At 37.0% G+C, this 24,782-nt stretch overlaps 1 non-coding gene across 1 annotated transcript; it reads left to right on the top strand.

Annotated features, from left to right (window-relative positions):
• The first annotated feature begins 21,487 nt into the window (after positions 1-21,487).
• LOC115030221 (small Cajal body-specific RNA 2) lies at positions 21,488-21,868 on the top strand. Its single transcript, XR_003835828.1, has one exon.
• Positions 21,869-24,782: the final 2,914 nt, after the last annotated feature.

Genomic DNA, 24,782 nt, shown 5'->3' with positions numbered 1-24,782 from the left:
GAAGCTGCTGACCCCTGTGGTTGAATTAGGGAAAAGATGGAAGAAGCTGAGGAGGAAGGCAACCCTGTAGGAGGACCAACAGTCTCAAATAACCTGGACCCCCGAGACCTCACAGACATTGGGCCACCAATCAGACAGCATACACCAGCTGAGATGAGGCCCCCAACACATATACAGCAGAGGACTGCCAGGTTTGGGTTCAGCCAGAGAAGATATATCTAACCCTCAAGAGATTGGAGCCCCAGGGTGTTTAAAGATCTGGTGGGGTTGGAGGTGGGGACTGGGGACATCCTTGTGAAGACAGGAGGAGGAGCTATGGGATGTTGAACAGGCAGAGGGTGGACTCGGAGGGTGTTAAAATCTGGACTATAAAAAATGATTAAATTTTAAAAATAACAGAAAAAATGGCTTCTAAGAGATAACATTAAAATATAACAAGATATAATTACTGGGATAAAGCTATTATATTGAAGTTAGACAGACCAAGCATACAGGAGGAAAAGAGCTCAAGAAAGTGAGGAAGATCCAGAAACCACTCATTCACATGCTCAGGAATCCCATAAAAATACTAAAACTGGAAGTTATAATATGTACACGAAGGACCTTGTATAGATTTGTGAGGTCCCTTTGTATACTTGGAAGCATTTTATTAATTGAGGTTATTTCTTTCTAGATAATAGTAGCTACTATTACATTGTGACTATCAACACAGGTACCAAGAGCACAAATACCTTAATTTCAAATTCAACCTATAATACACTTACTGTGGTGTTAGAACCAACTACAATATTTAGTGGAGTAACATGATGTATAGATTTGATGCCTAGAAAAAACAGACAATACCATATATGTTAAGGGTGTAATAGGCTATATGTATGTATTTAATGTCTGAGTTTTTTACATGATAAAATTACTTTTGTGGAATTTCCTTTTGTCATATAATTTTGCTGAGAAATTATTTTGTAGAATGGAAGACATTAAGACACCTAGTTTAGATTCTCATAGAGCTGGCCCCGAATCCCAGAGCAGCAGCTGAGTAACTAGTATCTACCCTAGGATTCATGATAACCCTGATTGTCAACATGATTTGATTTACCACTGGATGTCTGTGAGTGAGTTTTAGATTGGCTAGGAGGAGATTTCACGACACACTCCAAATATAGGTTTTACCATTCCATGGGGCTTGGGGATGGACAGTGAAGACAGAGAGCAAACAGAGCACAACATTCATTTCCATTTATTTACTATAAATACAATTGACCATTTGTCTCATGTTTCTGCCACCATGAATTTCATACTATGGCAGAATATGCTGTTAAACTGTGAGCTAAGACAACTACTTTTCTCCTTAAGCAGCTAAACTCGGGTATTTTGCCATATTATTGAAAAAAATAATTGAAAAATACCCATCATATATTGTGGAGAACTGGGCTATGCACAGATAGGCTAGTCACCAGTAGAGCTGAGGTCTGAACCCCAGAATATGACATAATAGGCGTTCCCTCATGCTCCTGGAACTCTGGCTCCTGCTTAAGTTACTGCCCCCCACAGCCCCCCACAAGAGAATCATGGGTAGAAGTCATGCAGACAATGCCCCAATCTTCTGACCTTCAGGCTAAACTCCTACCCAGTTACCTAGCAACAGTAAAGGCCATAAAAGGGACTGTTAGGCCCCCACCTTGTTCTCTTACCTCTTACTTCTCACTCTCTTTCTCCTTATCCCTCACTCTCACCCCCTCTCCTCTCTTTTTGTCTTCTCTCCTCTCTCCTCTCTGTTTGTCTTCTCTTCTCCTCTCTCCCTCTTACTCTCTCTTTCTCTTTCTACCTTCTCTCTTTCTCCCTGCCTTTCTATAATAAAGCTCTAAAACCATAGAAGGTCTCTGCTTATCAAGGCTGCACTCACTCTCTTCAGTGTTGGGAACCTCTTCTCTCATCCCTCTCTCCCATAACCCCCGGTGGCTTTAGCAAAGTAGCACAGGGGCTCCCAAGGTCTTTAGCAAAGTAGCCCTGGACTCCCAGGTAGGGCTGCCCCTTGCCACTCTCCGAAGAGTGGGCCAGAGGCTTAGATGCCCACCCCGGGATGAGTGGAAGATAGCAGCCCTCCCACACCTGACTGACCAGTGGAACTCTGGTGGGGTGTGGGTCTTCCCCTTCCCCATCTTCCCCAGGGCCCCCCTTTTTAGTTCCCAACAATATATGACAACTAAGAATTATTGAGTTCTTATCTCAGAAAGCAAAAACGTTTACATAAAGAAAACTAACAAAACATTTTAAAATATGGTTCATAACTCATGTGAATATGCCCTTAAAAAGTGAATAACAGTAGAAAATACATTACCCCATGATTTACTATTGATATAAAAGCCAATATTAAAAGATACAAGTATAGCTCTTTTAGTAATAACCTTACATGCATAAATAAAAGGTAATCTGTTAAGGTAAGATTATTTGTATAGGTTTCATTGCCACATAAATTATATAATAAGAACAGAAAATACGATTGTTGTCTATTAGACAAGCATGTAGTACAATAAAGCAAACCACTCAGTCACATAGTAATCAAACAAAATGAAGCAGAATCAAAATAATTATATCCAAATAAACCATAACCTACTTTAGAAAGACAACTGGTTAGCTTGTGTGGAGATATAAAATAAAGCATTCCATTCTTATAGGAAAAATATGGGGATATCATGCTGACCTTTTAAATTAATTCTTACTGAATATAAACTGAAGCAATAACCTTTCATCAGCACAAAGATGTGGAAAATGAATGTAGAGAAACTGATAAGTACTGTCAGAGACTTTGATATTCATGTTAGAGTAATGAGGCCAAGAGCTATAACAAAACAGCCACAGGCAACTACTCTAATACCTATAGTTATTTATAATTATGCTTTGACAAAACCAATCAGGCAAAATGAGTAAAGAGAGCTGATTCCTCTTTTATGTTCAGTATGGTAATCCTTTGAACTTGTGCTTAAAAAATATATCAATGCAATCTTTCATCTCTTCCTTGACTTTGCCACAAGTTTTTCTTTGTACCTGTACCTTACCTGCCTACATTTTATTCAGTCTTTCTGACCTCTGCCTATTTCCTAGAAAAATTATTTTAACAAGAGAACAAAAGTCAAAGGATATTATAATCATTCCCAAACGTATGGATGTCTTGATATGCGCCTAAACTCTAGCTATTAGCAATAATCATGCTTTGGATAAATCTCACAGGCTATGACACTGCCACTGGACAAAGCTTACTTTAACTCTCTAGAACTCTCTAGAACAATGGATTTTCAACCTGTGGGTCACGTCCCCTTTGGGAGTCAAATGACCTTTTTACAGGGGTTGCATATAAGATATTTGCACATCAGAAATTTACTTTATGACTATAACAATAAGAAAATTGCAGTTATATAGTAGTAACAAAAATAAGTTTATATTTGTGATTACCACAACATGAAGAACTAAATTAAGGGTTGGAGCATTAGGAAGATTGAAAACCACTGTTCTAGACCATGTGGTAGCAATGGGCAACACAATAGGGCACAGATATATGGAAATAGCATCTAGATAGCATAAAAATACCTGCTGAAAATGAAGATTTACATGTATATAGTTATGTCCATCTTCTATCCCAACCCTTGAGAATTTGAAGGAAGAGGATCAAAATATCAATACATGGGCTTCTCAACAACATACTGAGACCTGTTCAACCACTTTTCATTACAATATCTAACTTGAAGAAAAGAACTTAAAAAACGTGTTTATAACTTAGTAATATAAAAGTTCATTTCTCCTTACTAAAAATAAGGTAAATAAAATGATTTATAGGAAAAATATGGATCATGCAAATGTAAATATGCATGTTTATAAATAATTCATTTATTTATGTAAATAGTTATGTATTCGATTTGCAATATGCATATAAATGCTTACATTTCTGTGCTCATTAATGTGCCATAGCTTGGCATAAGTAGAAATGGATACAGTGAACTATGTATCAATAGGTGGGTGGTTATTGTGGTTTGCATGAGAATAGTCTAAATACACTCACATGCTTGGATGCTTAGTCCTCTGTTTGTTGAACAGGTCTTGTTTGACTAAGTGTAGTGTGGTAGGAGGAAATTTGTCTCTGTGGGGGTGAGCTTTGAGATTTCATAGGCCCAAACCGGGTCCACCTTCTCTCTCTCCTCCTGCTGCTGCCTACAGACCCAGATCCAGAACTTTCAGCTACTTTTTCAACACCATGTCTGCCTGTTCACTGCCATACTTTGTAGTGTGTTATTAAACAAACAAACAAACAACAACAACAAACACACTAGGTCAGGTTATGTGCAGGCAACAGTGGTCTTGCCCAGCCCCCATGGTGGCCTCCAAGTGGCCCTGTGGCCCTGGTTCCCATGGCTGGATTTCTAAGCACACCAAACCAGTTTTTTTTTTTTTTTCCTGAAAACACCTAGAGCCAGCCACTCTTCCTCAGGCCATCCACCTCCTTGGCTGGTCTACTGAACACCAACAACCACTCTGGTCTTACTCAGCAGCTCCCTCTAGCTCCTTGAAAGGAAAACACTAGAGACTTAAATTTATACCACCTAGATTTACATGTGTAAATCTTCAACCCCAATACGCCATGCAAAGAACACACAACAACTCAGTTAATATATTTACAAGCTGCACAACTAGTTTGGGAAAATATATCACTACACTACTCTAATGCCCAGCTATCCCTAGCTACTTATGGCTCCTCCAGGCCATGTGGCTCTGATCCATCTTCCACTTCTTCTTCCTCCATCTTTATCTCCCCCATCCTCCGTCTCATCTTTCTCTTCTTCCTCCTTCTCTCCCTTCTTTAAAACTTCCAGCCTTGCCTTTTCCTTCCACTGCTCAAACACAGGCTCTACCCTGTATTTGACCAATTAAGATTTCACCTGAATTCACCTGAGTACATGAGTCTTCATCAGGGCAGTCCCTCTTGAAGAAGCAGAATTTGCATCAAAATACAAACAGCATTCCAGAACAATGCTTCCCACAACGATGACAATGGACTAAACTCTGAAATTGTAAGCAAGCCCCAATTAAATGTTGTTGTTGTTGTTTTGTTTGTTATTTTTTATAACAGTTCATCTTCGCAGCAACAGAACACAAAGACTGTCTTTGATATTGATCATTCAACTTACAGCATGTCCTTACTTGGAAAATCACATAGCTATTCAAATGAAAAAAAGGGAACTAGGCAACTCAGAAACACTGCACTTACCTGTATGTAAGCAACCAAGTTCAATAATTTTCAGCAGTGTTTTCTTTGATGAATTACACTAGAATTTACTTAAGCATATACAAGGTGTGTTCCTGTAATAAATACATGGCTGTATATTGATATTCATTTTTAACATCTAGAAATACACACATACACACACAGACACACGCATGTGTGTGTGTGTGTTGATAGATAGATAGATAGATAGATAGATGATAGATAGATAGATAGATAGATAGATAGATAGATAGATAGAACTGGTTTCCAGAGAAGAAATGAGAAAAGTTAGGGAATTTCTAAATTTAAACAATTTATGTTTTCACCTATCTTTTAAAATATTTTTATTTTTATTTATGAGTATCAGAGTAGGGATAGATGCAACTACAGTACAGAGAATATTCTAGCATAAAATAAAACTGGAATTAATAGTTGTTTGTGACATACCTATGTGGTTGCTGGAGCCAAACCTGGCTTTTCTGAAAGAGCAGCTGCATTAAACACTGAGGTGTTTCTCCAGCAGGTTTCCAATTTTTATCAATTTACAAGATTTTTTTTTGTAATTGTAAATAGAAAAATACTACCTGTCATTCAAAATTGTATTATATTCATATCAGTAAGCATTAACTTTTACTTGCTTGTGTAAAAGTTTAGTGACTGTTTAGTGAAAAGCTTGCCTAAGGAGAAGAAACACACAAGTTGACTGACCTCAGACAGGAAGCCCACAATAGACCAAAGTATGAATACCATGAAAGTCCAACGTGATGATCCAATGAGTTTTATTATCATTACTTGCCCACACTTTCATAGGTGACAGTCCACCTAATAATAATAATAATGATGATGATAATACATGGGAACTGGAGCTCTTTGCTTATCTTGAAAACAGCTCAGCATGTTGGAATATCCTCTACAAGTCCTTTAATTGGTCTAATCTTTTCCTAGAAAAGTCAGCTGGTTTAATTCTTCCATGCTCATTGGTATGTCTGAGCATGATTACAAACCACATTAATTATTTGCTCTAGGGATTGAGGGGCCTAGTGAATCTGGTCAGCTTCTGGGACTTCCTAAAGCTATTTTAAGTTATTTTTCTCCTGATTTAAGCAGCTTCCCTGCATGACCAAATGTTTCAATCTCAGAGGAAACTACTACATCTCAGCAATTCAATTTGACTGTGAGTTTGTTCAGGCCTACAACAACTTATTCATATACAGTATTTCAAATATCACATATACATTGAAGGCAGGAGAATAAGAATAGAGTCATGAAAACAAACTTAGTTCTCCTAAATATCGCTATGAAAGTTTAACTACCTGTAACTCTATACATAGTATTCAGAACAACAACATCAATAGGAAGCTCCTTAGAAAATTTCCAAAATAAACCTCTGGAAATAGGAGGTGGTGGGGACCCTCTAGAATGGATCAGAGACCTGGGAGGACTCTCAGGACTCAAAGGGAGGGACCTTAGATGAAATGCCAGACAGTCGGGAGAGGGAACTTATAGAACCCATATCCAGCAAGAAGACAGGTCATCAAGTGAGGGATGGGATTGCCATCCCACAGTCACAACTCTGACCCATAATTGTTTCTGTCTGAAAGAATTACTGGGATGGAAATGGAGAGGTGCCTGAGGAAAAGAAGGTCCAGTGACAGGCCCAAAGTAGGATACAGCTCAAGGGGAAGTCCCAAGGCCTGAGACTATTACTGAGGCTATGGAGTACTCACAAAAAGGGATCTAGCATGACTGTACTCCAAAAGACCCAAGAGCATCTGAAAGAGTCAGATGCAGATTTTTGAACTCAACCAATGGACAGAAGCAGCTGAACCCTGTTGTTGAATTAGGGAAGGCAGAAAGAACCTGAGCAAAAGGGCTATCCTGTAGGAAGACTAGCAGTCTCAATTAATCTGGAACTCTAAGATCTCTAAGACACTGAACCACCAACCGGATGGCATATACCAGCTGAGATGAGGCCCCCCAACACACATACAGGAGATTACTGCCAGGTCTGAGTTCATTCAGAGATGATGCACCTAACACTCAAGAGACTGGAGGGCCCAGGGAGTTTTGAGGACTGGTAGGATGAGGAGTGGGGATATCCACATCTACATGGAGACATGGGGGTGGGGAGGAGGTATGAGATGTGGACCAGTCAGAGGGTGGAGGGAGAGGAATAAAATATGGAGTGTAAAAAAACTAAATTAATTTTAAAAAAGAATTCTAAAATAATATGGCTATTGCCATCACTTGAAGTTGTCTTTCAGAAGTTGAACGTAAGACACAACAGCTGGACAATACATGCTTAAGATATAAGACACAGAGGAACTGAGATGAAACTGACATGACACCTCTCTGAGAACTGGCTGTAATAGTTTCTAAAAAAGTTGTGCAAGGTACCAATGGAGAAAGGCAATCTATATTCCTACCTAGCTGTAAAGCCTATGAACCACAAACTGATCACCTCAACAACACATCCCAAAGGTTCTTCAATAGTGGCACCTATATGTTGGTGGCCACCAACAAATATCCCATTGAATTTATACCTGATAAGTAGGATGAAATTCATGTCTGGTATTAAAAGAAATATGAAATTTCAAGACCTGTAAGTCGTATAAAGTACTCAGAAATTGCTGGTTGTTTGTGAGCCTAGAGGTTGCCTGGGGCCGACAACAAAGCAGAACAGACAGGGCTGTTGTTAAGACATTCCTAAGAACAGCTTGACTGTAAAAATGAAAAAAAGCAAGGATAAGCAGGGCTATCTTGTCTGGGTCAACATCACCTGGTCGGAATCTCCCCTCTGTCTACTGCCCCTTGACACCGGATAAAGTCATACGTCAACTGGTTGCTATGTGAACAAAGATAAGCCCCCAGCCCACAGGAACAAAGTCCTGATGCCCTTTTCCTGACATGTAATCTTTCTGTTAATGTTTGAATAAGCCAATAGTGTGTCGCTATGCTAAATTCCACACCCCTAAGCCCCTTACCCCATACAAATCCCTAGCTTTCAAGCCTTGTGGCTGACATCCGTTATCTCCTGTGTGGGATGCATGTCGGTCTGGAGCTCCGTAATTAAACGACCTCATGTAATTACATCAAGTTGGTCCTTTGTGATTTTGGGGTGCTTGCCAAATCGGGAGTTGAGTGGAGGTTTCCCCACTAGGTTCTATCAGTATTATCAATCAAACTAACTACCCATGGCTAACTACACATAGAACTTATAGTAGAGCCTACTATTTCTATTTTCATAAACCAGTATAATATCTAACTGCATTGTAAGTATTTATCCTATGTGGTGGTTTAAATATGCTTGGTTCAGGCATTGACATTACTTGGAGGTATGGCCTTGTTGGAGTAGGTATGGCCTTGTAGGAAGAAGTATGTCTCTCTGGGAGAAGGATTTGAGACCCTCCTTCTAGCTGCCTGAAGACAGACTGCTCCTGTCTTCCTTTGTATGAAAATGTACAACTCTTAGCTACTCCAGTGTCATGCTTGCCTGGACACACCATACTTCCTGCCATGATAATAAAGGAATGAACCTCAAAACCTGTAAGCCAACCCTAATTAAATGTTGTCTATTATAATAGTGACTTTGATCATGGTGTTTCTTCACATCTATGGAAACTCTAAGTCATTCTTATAACAGCAGATAATTTTATCTCTTACCTATCAACAAAGAAGTTTCTTTTTGTAACAGATGAAAAATATATAGAGATCAACAACTTTTCCAAACACAGAGAATAAGTGACTCAGACAGGAAAGAAGCAACTCCTACTGGCATGTTTGCAACACAATCCCTCCTTTTGTGGTTCAGGGAAAATCAAATATGAGAGCATTGAAAGTGAGAGGCCCCGGATACTTACTGTTGAATAGTGTACTCTAGACTTGAGGGAATATTCATTCATGAAACCTCACCCATATTGTTGCCTGAATAAGATCAGCATAATGACAACAGTTGATATGTTGATGTGACAAGGGAAATCCCACATGGCTCACATGTCCAAGCTTGAGCTCTCATATAGACTGTCTAAACCAAATGCTCATCCCTGGTCACATGTATGTATAAGCAACACTAACAGAATATGAATTCAGTAGGTTGTATACATGCGTGCAAATATATGTATGCATATATATGCATATATATCAATAATAATTAATTAATGATGAATTTGGGAGGAAGGGAGAGGCAGGGTGAGAGTGATGTAGATAAGGTGGTCATGTGTGAACTTATAAAGACATAACAATAAAAAAGGTTTTTAAAATGAACAGTTCTAAAACCTCTTCTAGATCTATGGTAACAGTTTATATGTTATCAAAATTTATGGGTCATTCTTAGGTACACTGCAGTTAATGATGAAATGAACCAGAGCATAAAACTGAAACTTATCTGTTACTTGCATTTGTGGTAAATTATCTACTTGTTCTTACTCTCATCCTCTTTAGTTATAAAACAAGATACTCCATGATAAATAGCTAAATCATGCATGTGAATAATTTCATAAATCCATGTACCTGGGAACTTTAAAAGGAAGACAGAAGTTTTTTTTTTTTTAAATAAATACAGGATAGAAGTGTAAGCTAGCATTCACACTGAGTACAAACAGGAATAAAGACAAAACAATCTATTTACTTAATTTAAAAATTTTTAGAAACATAAACAGAATAGATCTTTTTGTCTTTATTTTCATAATTCTTTTCAGTAGAAAGATAGCTAAATGACATATTATGTTACCTCTGGACAGCATATATCCAGCACTCTGCAGTGCTAACATAAGAAACAAATCTGTGTGACAGAAGAGCTGCAAAATTTTTTTCATCAAAATATTAATTGGAGTCTCTTGCTAGCCAATATGCTCTCAACTGCTTTGAATTCTAAGTTCCCATTACTACAAAAGCTGAGCTGTATGGTACAGTACTCACAATACATATGTGCTACCCTAATAATGAAATTTCTGCCGATGTTATTCTGTAATATTTTAATTATATGATCCTGTATGTATCACATATGACAAACCCACTATGACTCATTGTCCTTATCTTTAAAGTGAAACAATCAAAATTGTTCCCATATGTGGTTTTGTTTAAGAATTATATGAGATAATGTAAACATTGGATATTTTATTATAATTGCGTGATAAATAACACAGTACATCAAGGTACACACACACACATATATGCACACATCATACAATCCTGTCCCTGCAAATTAGTAAACAAAGCGTAGTTTCTGGGCTCAGAAAACCACTCATTCAGTGAAATATTTGCCATACAAGCATAAGGATTATATGGCCTCAGCATCCATGTAAGAAAGCTAGGCATGATGCTATTTTCAGCCAGTTTAACCTAATTAGAAGGTTTCAGGTCCCAATAAAAAACCCTATCTCATAACACCCACACACACACACACACACACACACACACACACACACACACACACACACAGTCTTTCCTCTGCGTTTTGAGTAGCTGAGATTAAAATACTTTACCATACACAGATGTAGCAGAAACAACTTTTTTATTTTTATGTTAGTGTATGTGTAGACATATATGCATTGCTTTTGTGTACACATGTATCCACTTGACCAGTGGATAACCACAAGTTTGGGTCTTCCTCAAGTACCATACACATTATTTATGAGACAAACTCTTTCAGTAGAACTTGGCACTTGCTAATTAGATCAACCAGGGTGCCAATTTACAGAATAACATCATGTTCTTGTTTTGTTGTTGTTGTTACTCTGTATATTTGAAAAGATTCTCCTTTTCTCTGTGTACTCTCATAGCATTATTTTACCTATTTTATTTTGTCATTTCATAACATTGAGAATTTCTTTCATGGACATTAATAAATATGACCATATCCACCTCTGTTTATCCCCCCCAATTGCATGCACAGCCTCCTTAAAACATCTCCCTACCAACTTAAAGTCTTTCTTTAATAATCCACTAAGTCCATTTAGCACTGTCCATATGAGCATGAGTAATCCACTGAAGCAGAAGAAATCTATCATTGGCTGTACCATAAAAATTAATGATGATGATGATGATGATAATAATAATAATAATAGAATGATTCCCTCTCCCCAAGTATCTATCAACTGCCAATAACTTTTCAGTAAACACTGAGTGCAGACTAGAGAGCACCTCTCCAATCTGCTTTGGAATTTTGGCTAGCTTAATCTTGTGCATGTAACTGCAGCTGCTAGAAGCTCATGAGAGTCATAAACATATCAGGAAGAAACCATTTCATAACACTCCTCTCCACCCCCCCCACCTATTGAATTCTTGCCATGTCCTATTCCACAATGTTTGTTGAACATTAGTGGCAGTAAAAACTTAAAGATTGTTAAATATGACTGACTTACCACTCACTGTCTTATTTCCATCAGTTTGACCAGTTATTTGCCTGTACAGCCATACTGACTATTCCTAACTGAACACAAAAGCTTCTTTAACAAAGGATAAAAACAGCTCAGGTTTTTGAGCATAAACACAAATATTTAGATGGCTTTTTGGAAACATGACCATTTAGCAATGTATCAATAGCAGGGTCTCTGGAAGGACTTTGACATCATCAATGGTGGGCTTCTGGCCAGAATTATAGGCATGAAGTTCCCTCCTGTGGGTAAGGCCTGGGTAAGGCCTCAAATTAACTTAGAATGTGTTCTCATGTCCATTGGTTGGTGTAAATATCTGCATTTGACACTTTCAGCTGCTTTTAGAGGGAGTCATGACATGTCCCTTTTTGTAAGTGCTCCATAGCCTCAGTAATAATGATGGACCTTCTTTTCTTCAGGCTCCTCCTCTCCATTTCCATCCTTGTAATTCTTTCAGACTGGAACAGTTATGGGTTAGAGTTGTGACTGTAGGATGGCCCCTTCTCCTTCATTTGATGCCCTATCTTTCTGCTGGATATGAGCTCTATAAGTTCCCTCTCCCTACTGTCAGGCATTTCATCTAAGGTCCCTTCTTTTGATTTCTGAGAGCCTCTTACAGCCCAGGTCTCTGGAGCATTCTGAAGTGCTCCCCAACCTGCTATCTCCTGAGGTTGTCTGTTTCCATTCTTTCTGTTGTCCCTTGGGACTTCAGTCATTTTACCTAACCTAATACCAGATCAGGTTCCCCTCTTCTCCGGACTCCCTCCCTGCCCCCGTCCACTTTCCCTACCAAGTCCCTCCCTCCCTCTCCACTTGTGATAGCCTTCTTCTCTCTCCCAAGTGGGACTGAGGCATCCTCACTTGGGCCCTTCAGCTTGTTGACCTTTTTGAGTTCTGTGGACTGTATCTTGGGTATGCTGTACTTTTGGGGGGCGGGGCTAATATCCACTTATTAGTGAGTACATACCATGTATGTCCTTCTGGGTCTGAGTTAACCGCACTCAGGATATTTTCTAGTTCCATCCATTTGCCTGCAAAACTCAGGATGTCCTCTTTTTTTAATAGCTGAGTAGTATTCCGTTGTGTAAATGAACCACATTTTCTGTATCCATTCTTCTGTTGTGGGACATCTAGGTTGTTTCCAGCTTCAGGCTATCACAAATAAGGCCACTGTGAACATAGTGGAATATATGCCCCTGTGGCATGGTGGGGCAACTTCTGTATATATTCTCAAGAGTGGTATAGCTGGGACTTCAGGTAGATCTATTTCCAATTTTCTGAGGAAACCCCATACCATTTTGCAATCACACCAGCAATGGAGGAGTGTTCCACTTTCTCCACATCCTCTCCAACATGTGTTGCTTCCTGAGGTTTTGATCTTAGTCATTCTGATTGTTGTAAGGTGGAATCTCAGGGTCATTTTGATTCACATTTCTCTGATCACTAAGGCTTTGAATATTTCTTTAGGTGCTTCTCAGCCATTCAAGATTCCCCAGTTATGAAATCTCAGTTTAGTTTTATACACCATGTTTTTTGATTGGGTTGTTTGGTTTTTGAGTGAGTAGCTTCTTGAGTTCTTTACATATTTTGAATATTAGCCTTCTACCAGATGTAGGGTTAGTGAAGATGTTTGTCCAATCTGTAAGTTATTAATGAACAGAAGCAGCTGACCCTTGTTGTTGAATTAGGGAAGGCTGAAAGAAGCTGAGGAGAAGGGTGATCCTGTAGGAGGACCAGCAGTCTCAATTAATCTGGCCCCTTGAGATCTCTCAAACATTGGACCACCAAAAAGACAGCATACACCAGCTGATATGAGGCCCCAACACAAATATAGTAGAGGACTGCTGGATCTGTGTTCATTCGGAGATGATGCATGTAACCCTCAAGACACTGGAGACCTCAGGGAGTTTAGTGGTCAGGTAAACTGGGGGTGGGTTGGGGTGGGGACATCCACATGGAGACCAGGTGAGTGGGGAGGAGGTAAGAGATGTGGAACTGTTGGAGGATGGATGAGGAGAGGATAAATATGGAGTATAAAAAATTAATTAATAATGAAAAAAAGAGAAAGTTTTCTCATTATAGTTGTGCCATGACTTTAGGTCTGACCAAGTAAAGCATGAAAAGAGGGAGAATTTATGTAAGGTTGAAATATTAGGAAATAAGTTTACCATATATCCATTTTTATAATATCTGTTTGCTCAACCAGATGACGCGAGAGGTAGACAATAAAAATGTATATCTTCTTTTGATCACAAACCAGGTTTTTGCTAAATTATTCAACTATCCTGCAACCTGTATTATCTATGCAATCATATCATAACACTATTAGAAGAAAAACTGCATATCAAATATGTTTCTGCACTAAGGAAATGGCTATGTCTTCAAAGTACAAGTAGTACAAGCATGAGGACCCAGATTCAGATAATGAGAACCCAAGTGCAAGTTCCTAGGCTTGAAGGTTTGAATCTTTATTCCCAGAATTACAGGGAGGGATAGAAACAGGAGACTTCCCTGCATTCTCTGATCAGCACTCTAGACAAAATTTCAAGATTCTGTATTAAAAAAAAATAAGCTGGAAATGCCATTGAAGGAAACATTTTAAAGTCCACTTCTGCACATATATATATGTATGTATATATATATATATATATATATATATATATACACACACACACACACATATATTATATATATATATACAAATGAATGTACAGGAGCATTGAAGGAGGAGCCAGGAGGGGAAGCAGTGTTTGGGATATTAACAAATAAAAACAAAAACTCAGCAAAACAACAAAACAAAACAAACAAAAATATCCATGGTCTTATCCTTAGACTTTCTCATTTTTTCTCTGTGGACTAATTTTTAGTACATTTTGTTTAATTTGTGTGCATGGGTGGATGTGTTTGTGTGTGAGTGTGTGCATGTGTGTGTGTGTGTGCATGTGCATGTGCATGAACACAGTACAAAGATGGATGCACATGTGTTACCGTGTTTGACTTTAACGAGAACAATCTGTGGAAGTTGTATCTTTCCTTCTACCGGGTGGGTCATTGGGGTCAAACTCAGGCTGTCAAGCTTCATTAACTGAGCCATTTAATTGATCCTTCTTTTGCCTTTATAAAATGTCATTAATAGTTATGTTTGTTCTGCTTCGATGATCTACAGTCCATCAATGTAAACATTTCCATGATTCTTAAATATAAGAATTGATATGGTTGATGTCCCCAAGCCTGTTATATTTAATCAATAAAATTAAACAAAACATTATATTTATGTTGCAGAAAACAGAATTTGTAAGATACTCATCCTAATTCTAGACAGCAAATTTTAGTGGAGGCCTGGATAAAATGGCCTGGACAAAAGAAACTTAGCTTTCTGCCTGTTTGTCCTCACTCTCTGGTAAGTTAATCTATCTTGCTGCTGCAGCACTTCTTCATATTGCTAGAGTCTACAACTTTAAAACTCAATTGTAGAGCGAAGGCCAGCTGATCTCCAGCAATCTTTCAGGTCTCTATTGCAAGATTGGAGCTACTGAGACTTCTAACTGAGTGCACTGTGCAGCTACTGATTTCACAGCCTTTCCAGAATTAGACAACCATTATAACGTAAAATGACTGTATCCTGTAAACCATTCTAGTAAATCCATTTTACACACACACACACACACACACACACACACACACAAATGTAATCATTTTGTTCATTTAAGAACCCTAATGCATTTACGAATACACAACCATATGCATGCATACAAGCACTTACTCATACACATGGAAAAAATTAAATGCTTACCATTTAATATTTATTTATAAAAATCAGAAAATTATTAAAACTGAAGCAATGTGATTGTTGAGTCTAGCCAAAGCTTAGATAGTAAATTTACTAAGAAGATATAGTTTATTACCCATCAAGTATCTTTGATTGCTTTATGTCCTATTTTTAATGGTTTTGTCATTATTTATGATCTGGAGAGTCTATACACTTGAATATTCTAGATCTCTCATGGAAAATGGAACACAAATCATTATTTTTAAAAGCTACAATTTAAAAGTCATACTTAGCTTTATGAGGATGAATGCTCTACATTTAGTTATGCAACCCTACTGATGCTTTCAGGTCCCTCCCACACATATGAGAAATGAAATCTCTCCTGATTTCATACTATGATCATTTTCTAAGATGATATTAAATGAATATTACAAAAAGATTTTCTGAAATTTGTAAAGTATAAGATATGTATTAATAAGACTAAACAGTGGAGACTAAAAATAATGACTATGATACAAAGAGGATAAATTATTGGCCAAGGATATAAGACACACATATGCTTATAATCGTCTTCAATTATTTGAAAAGTTTGTCATTGCTGTTTGCTCTTGATTACAGCAGTGGAAACTGAGGAATGAAATAGCCAATCAATTTGTTCCTATTTAATACCAGTAAGCATTGATCTGATATTTGAACCTAGATCAATTTAGCTATAAAAACTTTATATTTGACTATCATATAATAACAATTGTTTAAAGTGATATGAGGGGAAAAGAAATTATATATGCTAGGTGACAGAAAATGGTATGATAGATGGGCTAGTATTCTACTGGAAGTATGTCTATGTGGCCCACATGCACCTATGCTAGGTGCTTTGAGGTAATATACTTATATACTAGCTCATTATTTGTAGTCCTATGTCCACATGCTATTACAGTTTACTGGAGATAAACAAACTGAGGGTTAAGCAGAGTTAACTACTTCAGTGCCCCGTCACTAGATAATATCAGAACTAATGCTTGAACTATGGTTCTTTGGCAAAAACACTCCAGCTCTTTCGACTTATTTTAATGATTCCCAGGATGGTACTTTGCAGAATATGGGCACTTAAATATTTATTGAATGACTGAGTGTCCTAAAAGATATTTAGAATCTTGACAAGCAGAAATATATTCTGAAAATCTTTCTATGTGAAGGAAAAAAGGATGATCAAAAGCAGAGAAATAGGATTTTGTGCAGGTTTTGGTTTGACAGCAAACCTTTCATTTTAGCTTAAGTATAGATCAGAAGTAGAATGTCATGAAAAATAAAGTTGGCACGATACCTAGCTTACAAAAGACTGATTAGAATAGTAGGTAGGAATTTTTACACAATATAAAGTATTCTTATCATAAAGAAAATGTAGAGATGTTGAAGGGGTGGTGTTCAATGGACAATGATATGACTATAGCTACTTTAATGTAACTAATGCTCCCCTGGGATAGATGACTGAGCAGGACATAATACAAGGAAGTTCATTTTGAATCAGTTCAGGAATGTAGGTCTTGAAGGACTAATGGAAGGTGCAGCTATTGGGATTGCAGCAAGTATAACAGACCTTGCAAAACATAAATCCATAATAGTTGGTATCTGACTATTAAGAATGATGTCACAAAATAGGCATTTCAAATCTCAAATATGAGAATAGAGTAAAAAGAATAGGTCCATTAATAACACTTGAAAATTTTCTAGTTCTATACAGTAGGCAAAAGTAAATGATGATAACCTTAAAACTTATTCGTTGTTTATGAAATATTTACTGAATGATAAGTACTACTAAACTAGTTCATAGAATTATTTCATTTCTCAAAATAGCTGTATGTGGCTGCATATAACTTATCCTTACTAAACATGTGAGGAGAATTTGGCTTAGAAAATTAAATAACTCATCATATTTTCAATAGATAAACTGTGGGATACCAAAGAGTTATATGGGTTGACTGACATCTTAATGCTTCTCACACAGACAAGTGCAATTTGCGATATGTAACACAGAGGAAACATAGTTGAATTTCAAATTTTTATGGCTAGGAGAAACAAATGATTCAAGAACATTATTTTTCCCCCACACAAAAAAATGTGCATGTGCATAGATGTGTATGTTTATTTATGAATGAGTATGAGTATTCACAGGTGTGTGTGTGTGTCTCTGTGTGTGTGTGTGTGTGTGTGTGTGTATGCATGTACCAGTATTCATGTGGAAGACAAAGGACAACTAGGTTCCTTAGGTATTATCTGATACTTTTTAAATTTATTTTTTATGTATGTATATACATGTGAATCTGTACGAGTGTATATGTACCACTTGTATGCAGAAACCTGCAAAAGGCAGAAAGGGTCAGTTTTCCTGGAAATGGTGTTAGGGGTAGTTGTAGGCCACTATGTGGGTGCTGGTATCTGAACACTTATTTTTCTCTTTATCTACATAGAATATTTGAAGATCTGTGTATGTACTGCTTGTCCTTAGGCAGTAACTGCCCTTTTAATGACTTTGATGATAAATTTCTGCCTAAGTGGGTTTATCCTCATTCTATTTCTGTAAGAGCTGTAAGTACTCTTATGCTCTGAGCCATCTACCCTTTCCCAGTCAACCTTTGTGGAAGATACTGTCTCTTGCTATTGTGAAACTCACCAGGTAGACTAGCCTTACTCACCAGTATACCCCAGAGATCCAGGTGTCTCTGTCCAGAGGACCTGGATTACAACTCTTATACCACTATGCCTGGGTCTCTGTGTGGTTCTGGGGCTCAAACTCAGCCCTCCTGCTGGGATGGCAATCACTTTACCAACTGAACTATCTATCCTGTACAATTTTACACTGTTTTCTTAACATTTTGTTGCTCTGGAAATGTAGCTAACACAGTGGTAGCGTGATTGACTAGCACATACAAGGCATGGTTCAGTGCTCAGCACCAAACAATAAAACACTATAGCTGAAGTCACAGGAAAGAACAAGATAGCTGGCAATGAACATAGACAATAAAGAGAAAATTTGTCAGACAAACCATTGCTTATAGTTTTGGGTTATATTTTGAAGTTTATGATAGGATTTTTAAGTATTTTGGGCTACGGTCTAGTATAATTGTAATATTTAAAATTTTAAAAATGTGATTAGTGTGATGTTACAACTATATGGAAACATACTACTGTACAAAGTGACTATAGATGTGGAAATGCTGAATGGGGACCTATTCTACCATTTCCGTTATAAGACATTTTAAATAATTTTGAGTTGTTTTGAGATTATATAATAATTACATTATGTTATTTTCTCATTTCCCTCTTCTAGCCTTCCCATGTTCTGCCTTGCACACACACACACACACACACACACCACCACCACCACCATCACCATCATCAACAACAATAATAACAGCAAAAATAAGATACTTTTTAAAAATGTTATCAAACAAGAATTATTATCTTTAGGGTTTTGTAGTACTGAAAAACATTCTATTTTGAGAGAACTCATTCATTGTTGTTCTTCACCATAGTATGAGGATAAACCCACTTAGGCAGAAATTTATCATCAAAGTCATTAAAAGGGCAGTTGCTGCCTAAGGAAAAGCAGTACATACACAGATCTTCAAATACTCTACGTAGATAAAGAGAAAAATAAGTGAAGCATAGAACTTAGGTTCTTTGATATACAATGTCAGTTAAAGATGGTGCAGTTACTGTGGCACAAAGTCTTTGAAACTCTTATTTTGCTTTTGGGAATTTTCTTCCGTTTGTCAGTTAAAGTTTAAATAATCATACTATTTCAAAACAATTGTTATAAATCTTGTCACTAGATGGCAGTATGATTCTTCTAATAAAGGGAGAGTGACAGCTTGACATGTACAAGGAAGATTAAAAATAAATTAATGACAAAGCAATTACTGCAAGAGAAATAACACAAAGAACTCCACTTTCTCCTGTTAGCCAGTCGCAGCAAACTTTTGTACATTTAGACCTCCTTAATTTGCTTTTATGACTTTATAAGCTGGTTGTAGAAGAGAGCTTTTCTCTATTTTTAAAGAACTTTTTTCCCTTTGATAAGATTTTTAAAATATCTTTTCTGCAATACCTAATACCTTGCAGACAATACATACCTTGACAATTACTTAGTAAACATATGCAGAAATGTGAAATCTAGAAGAAGATTTGAGTGTGTGTGTATGTGGGAGTTTTCAAAAAGAAAAATAACATGCATAGCTGAGATGTCTGTTATTTATTATGTTTAATAATTTTTAAAGTACATTTTAACGTAAATCACATGCAAGCAAGGAAATTATTTGGAATTTTAGGTAACATTAAGAATCATCAAACGGTTTTTATTTACAAATTTATTTATGCATTTATTTTACTGGAAAAAATACTTTCTCCTCCGAGCAAACATTAACCAGAAACTGAAAGTATAAGATACGTAAAATCAGAGCTGTTGAAAATACAGGGTAGTTGGGGTTTGAGGAGTGGGAACTGGGTATCTGTGGTCCAGAAGCAGGAAAGATTTGTGTTTATTTTCTGCATATACTTTGCAAACATTTGGTGAAAGCGGTATGGAAATGTCTAAAATGCTGTACTGTGTTTACTTTAAAACTGTCAACCTTAGGGCTAGAGCTTATTTGATAAAGCCCCTGCCATACAAGCATAAGGATCTAGATCTAATTTCTGAACCCTGACATTTCTACAAAAAGCCAGGTGTGTTTGAACACTTCCCGTAACCCTATAGCTAGCAGGCAGTACTAGGCCGATTGTCAGAGCAGTATAAGCAATCAGTTAGCTCAGTGAAAGTCAGAGACACTGTCCCAAAAGATGAGGAGGAAAGCCACAGTGGAAGACACCTAACATCAAGCTCTATTGTACACATGTGTGCATGTGTGTGTGTGTGCGCACAAACACACACACACACAGACACACACACACACACACACACACACACTTTTCTAATCCAAAGATTCAGGAAAAAGTTAATAGACAAACTATGTAAGCCCTTCTGAAAGTGATTCCTGCAATCCCTGTATAATCTTCCTCAGACAAGGTTCCATATGACTTCCGTTATAAAACTGTCTTCTTTAAAGCTAGATACACTTCTTGATAGAATAAAAGTGTATTAACACCATTCTTAATAGGATTATTAAGGTTTCTTAATTTTACACGTTATTGATGTAAAATTTCAATTATTAAAAATGAAAATTTACAATGGATCACATAGAAATACTAGGATATACAGAACTTTTCAAATAATTTGATCTGATATTTCTCCTAAAATAATAACAAAACATGATATGGAAAAAGAATATTGAATTGAAATATAAGAAAAAATGCCAGAGGCAGAACACAAGAGGAAAGAACAAGGACTTTTGACTCTTATTGATTTGGTTCAACAAAATTAACTGTGTTGACCATGGAGGAGTTACTAATGAAGTCTCAGCTAAAAGAATGGCAAAATACAGAAATAGTGCTTAGTGCACTGGGTTGTCTGAAGGATTCTATTGCAAAATGTATACATACACACTGGAGAAAGACAATCTCTGCAACAAATGGTGTTAGGCGAACTGTATATCTACATGTAGAAGAATGAAACTAGATCTCCATTTCAAATCCTGTACAAAAATCTATTTAAAATAGATCAAAGCCCTTAATGTAAAACTTAAACCCTAAAACTGCCACAGGAAATTATAAGAAAAACACTTCAAAATATCCTCATAGGTGAGGATGTTCTGAAAAGGATTTCAATCGTTCAGTAAATAACAGCTGCAACAACTGCCAGATGGGACTGCATGAAATTAAAAATCTTCTACACAGCATAGAACAGAGTAAAAGACATGCAAGAGAGTAGGAGGAAAATCTTTGCAGACTTCATATATAAAGGATTGCTATAGAATATATAAAGAGCCAAATACAAAAAGCATATAAAAATTAACGCCCCAAATAATTCGATCACCCTGTGGAGAGCTGAAATGATCAGACAGTTCTCAAAAGATGAGGTGCAAATGGCATAGACACATATGAAAAAAAGTGTTAATATCCTTAGCCATGAGGGAAAGGCACACCAGTGCTACACATTTGATCAAGAAGGACAGTGTCTAGAGTAATGGTTGCTGTATTTATCCATGGAAAGCATATGTGGGTCAATAAGAGATTGGGTTTGCAAGTATATGAGCACCCTTCCCCCTTGCCCTTTGTTCCTTTTTGATGGAGACATGATACCTAATCCCTAGAGCTAGCCTGGCAGCTGGAAATTAAAAGCTCTGAAAGCCCCTTCTTAGTGAGCTGTGCAAAAAGAATCTTTAGTCAAAGGTAGTGTCAGAGGTCCCATGGTCCCAGAGTCAGTCCTCACCCTCTTTTCTTTCCACCCTACTACCAGTACTCAAAAATGAGTAATTGATCAGATAGAAGAGACTGAGTATATCCTGGCCAGTGGTTATGGAGGTGATTCTGATCTAAAATAAAGAAAACAACAAATGTACAATTATATTCCACTTTACCCAGATCATTTTCTTGATATTTAGGATAAACAATAATAATAACTAACAATAAACATTTATTCTGTGGAGGATATGGACAAAGTAACCATTTATATTTCTGTTGGAAAAGAAATTTAGTGGAGCCACTAAATACATCAGTATGGAGATAATCCAGAAAATATTTAACAAAAAAGAACTACTTCCTATACCTTTTCTGGTCACATTAGCATACTAAAGAGATACCTACACATTATTGTTATACAATCATAACAGGCAAGAATTGACAGATGGATAAAGGATATTCATACATAGGAAAATACATTTTAAAACTCCTAAGAATTTTTTTAGCTTAGGGCTTTAATTTTCTGTGTGCAATCTAGGATCTCTGCTATAATTATGAAAGTTAAATATGAGAAAAAGCTGGCAATGTTGGAAATCTCTGTTACTTCTTAAATACGGTAATGATAACTCATCTGGCAGTAACTCATCTGCATTGGCTTATATTGTGTTTTATAGGTCTAGCAAGATGGCTCAATGGGTAAAGGTATTTGACCTCAAATTAAGTTACAGGAGTTTTATCACCAGGATCCACAGAGAGGTGGAAGGGGACAAGTAACCCTCTGACCTTCACATGTGCAACTTATTATACTTCCCCACTTATAAGATGGTTCAGACAGAAAAATATATTTTAAAAAAATACAATTTTTGTTGCAGTTGTTAACATGAAACCAAAGTACAGGAGCAGAGAGGGGTGAGGTAGCTTTTACTTCTCCCTTGTTGTTAGACTGTAGTTAAGAAACAGCTGTGAGCCAGGCAGTGGTGGCGTACACCTTTAATCCCAGCACTTGGGAGGCAGAGGCAGGCAGATTTCTGGGTTCAAGGCCAGCCTGGTTTACAGAGTGAGTTCCAGGACAGTCAAGGCTATACAGAGAAGCCCTGTCTCGAAAAAAACCAAACCAAAAAAATAAAAGAAAGAAAAAAAAAGAAAGAAAAAGAAAAGAAAAGAAGAGAAGAGAAAAGAAAAGAAAAGAAGAAAAGAAACAGCTGTGATCTAACTGTGGCCAGAACTCCTGTTGTTCTTTTCTCAAAATCAGAGATCTCAACAGTGATAGTAGCACTGCTACCCACCCCCCAACCCCCGACCCTGGATTCTTTGTAAGGGTGAGAATGGTTCTGGGTTGGTTCATCACAATTTCTAATGAGTTTCTTAATTCTTTCTCATATGCTATAAATAGATCCTCCATTAAATTTTCCTCAACTGCTCTGAAAAAGCTGTTTTCTTCAGTGAGCATAATTAAGGAATAGCTGTCTCTTATTCCATACTCATACACATAGCCTCTTCTGCCCACCGTTTAAGAGTTATTTAACAGTTAGGATATATACAGAAAAAATAGCATTAGATTTTTATGAAGACTTAAAAATTATCCAAGTAAAATGATTTTAATCATAGTAACTGTTAATTCAGTCAACAGGAACAGGTAGAGCAGCACAGAGATCATTACCCACAAGAAGCAGTTATAACCTTAGGCTAAAGCAACAAGGCTAGTGTGATTTCACTCACCTCTAGGATACACAATTACTTGAAAAGTGTTGGAACCATGGTATAACCATTTTTATTTGTTCCTTCAACAGAGGATGTTCGGCAGTTTCCAGGAAATCCAGCTGAACTACAGAGGAGTGGCAAGTTGGTTCTGACCTCTCATCCCTTCTTCACTAGGCTTCATTCACTAGCAAAGTCATTTGAGAGAAAGAATAAGAATTGACAAAGATAACTCTCTAGGATCACACTTCTAAGGCATGGAAAATTCACTAATGTATTCAGATATTTTTATCTAAGTAAGTGATCAAGTCATGGAGTAATGTCAGTTAGATACATTTGAAGCTTGTTTTTTCTAGAAATTTTAAAATCAAATTTAAGGGAATACTATAGTGGATAAAAGTGCACACCAAAGGTCTTTGTATTCAAAGTTTTGCAACCTGGATTGGGCTCTTGCAAGGTGCTCTGTATGCTTTAGCAGTATGAGTAGATGATACAGTGTATAGTGCTTATAGGCTCGGTGACTCTAGAGGTTGTATTATATTGATATCCCCCCAAATGAAGCCATTCTGGTCTCAATAGTTAGATGTTGAGAGTGGATGACAATAAATGTAAAGAGGCAGTGTCTCAATGGGACTTGTGGGCACACATCTTTAATCCCAGTACTTGGGAGAAGACAAGGGAGGCATATCTCTGTGAATTTATAGCCAGTCCAGACGACATAGTAAGTATGTATGAAACCATAGAGGCCCTATCACTTCCCACCCCAAAATTAAACTCAAAAACTGATTGAAATTCCTCAGATCATTCACTGACTTCTGCTCTAAATGAGGCTATATAGGATTCTAATCTATTCTGCTTTTCTTCATTTTTGATCAGAGTGTTTGCTTTGAGATGTACTTGTGTTAAAATACACTACCTTATCAAAGGCATAAAACAATTGATCAATTCAGTTATGTGTAGGAATCTACAAAAGTGTGAGACAATTATTAATAAACCTATGTTTACTTGTTAAGTACATAATATATTATGTTGATGGAAGGCCATCTGATACATGAACGTAGTGTTAACTTTGTGTGCTAATTATCCTGGCCCACTACTCATGGGGTGTCTTCTGATTTCTTGCCATTAAAAATTAGTAAGAAACTCACAATCCCATTAGCTATAAGTATTTTCTAGATCTTGAAAGTCTCCTCTCAGTTATTATAGAATCTGACTATTCAGGGCTAAGTGCAGTCAATGTGAGTAGTGATGTATTAAATTAATAACATGCCTTTGTTTTAAAGGAAAGTACTGCAATGAAGCCAGTAAGGAATCTTATTTTCAAAGCATATTTATTGTTAGTATTCAAAACATG

The sequence above is a fragment of the Mus caroli genome, unplaced genomic scaffold, assembly GCF_978045245.1.
Source record: "Mus caroli unplaced genomic scaffold, Mus_caroli_1 scaffold_5, whole genome shotgun sequence".
Taxonomy (NCBI): Eukaryota; Metazoa; Chordata; class Mammalia; order Rodentia; family Muridae; genus Mus; species Mus caroli.
This window is presented reverse-complemented; position numbering and strand designations above follow the sequence as displayed.